Genomic DNA, 1,379 nt, shown 5'->3' with positions numbered 1-1,379 from the left:
AATATTTAATCCCCTTGGATCAGGCACTTGGATTTTGTTAGATCACGCTGAGATAACAGCATTCTGCTGTGTTCTGGCACCATAAACCCCTTGCTTATGAAAATAAAAGAAAAATACGGCCTCTCTGGGAACATACATCTCGGAATTACTTTTTTCCACAGTTTAAACATCGTAGCCTCCAAATCAATTTTTACATAGCTCTACCACGTTTCTCCTTATGAGTCACGGCAAAAGCTCTCCCGCATCACTCTCTTAACTGGGCCAAGAGAACTTGGACCCTTGAGAGGGAAGATCCTCCCCGAGCCTTGGCTCGGGCGCCCCCCGCCTGCCGCTGGGCAAGAGCCAGCGAGTCCCTGGAGTCAAGCCCCTCCGACAGCACCACCTAGTGAAAAACCGGCAAAATAAACACATGCAAATTTAAACAAGTTTTCACCGCTTGCTGGAAGCTAACAAAAGGCCAATTCTCCCCTAATCTCCCATTACAACTGCATTTAGGTATAGCTTTCAGCAAGGCTCTTTGCCTTGTGAAGTGTGGTGACAAGCAGAGAAAGATTCAACAGCTAATTGTAGGCTTTTTGTCTCAAACTGGAACACCACTTGGAACGCTCCTCAACTTGGCCTTGTTTATTCTTCCAGTGTTAAACTCGCTTTTTTCTTAATTGTTATGACAAACAGAAGCCTTTTAAAATGCTTTAAAATTACTGATAACATCTTCTATTTCCCCCTCTGCTAGTGGGACTGATGTTTTAAGACACGGAATAAAAAGGAAATAATACATACGTAGAATCTCAACAAGCTCTGTAGCTCTTTTTTATAATTTTAACAACTTGTATGACTGTAGTATTGAAGTATGAAACTCTTCATAAAAAAGGGCACACTCGGCTTCCATCTGTAATTTTTAATGTGACTGGTCTCTCTGGTTTCAAAAAGACTCTGCTCAAGCTGGCGTTAAGCGCTCAGATCTTTCGCATGGCCACAGCAAAAGGCTTTGGCTACAGGGAGGAAATAACGGCCTCTAAATTTTACTTTATTATTTTAATCTCACAGATTTTAATCTCACAGATATACTCAGGCAGTATAACTCAAGTCTCGTGGAATGACTTGAGGTCTTACAAACCTCAAACTCCACCCCATACTATGAGGTACTGCAGAGAAGAGTGAGACATTACCACAAGCGCAATTCACTACAGAAATTGGCAAAAGTATCCGTAACTACTAGTTTGGGATTAAAAAACAAACAGCCAAACATAGGTCTGTACAACAAGAAAATCACAAAGCAGAAATAACACGTGCAGACTGGCTTAGCTGCCGATTGTAATGTTACACCGAGAAGTTCAAATATCTTACAAGCATGAAGATACCTTAGGATAGAAAGAGTG

The 1,379-nt window shown here is 41.5% G+C and overlaps 1 protein-coding gene across 1 annotated transcript in view; it reads right to left on the bottom strand.

Annotated features, from left to right (window-relative positions):
- The window catches only part of KCNQ1 (potassium voltage-gated channel, KQT-like subfamily, member 1), a gene marked incomplete at its 5' end in the record, with an annotated part of 52,917 nt that overhangs the window by 50,903 nt on the left and 635 nt on the right, over positions 1 to 1,379 (bottom strand). The window lies entirely within an intron of this gene.

Source organism: Apaloderma vittatum, unplaced genomic scaffold (genome assembly GCF_000703405.1).
Source record: "Apaloderma vittatum isolate BGI_N311 unplaced genomic scaffold, ASM70340v1 scaffold6490, whole genome shotgun sequence".
Taxonomy (NCBI): Eukaryota; Metazoa; Chordata; class Aves; order Trogoniformes; family Trogonidae; genus Apaloderma; species Apaloderma vittatum.
The sequence above is the reverse complement of the archived record's forward strand: the minus strand, read 5'-3'. Positions and strand labels throughout refer to the sequence as shown.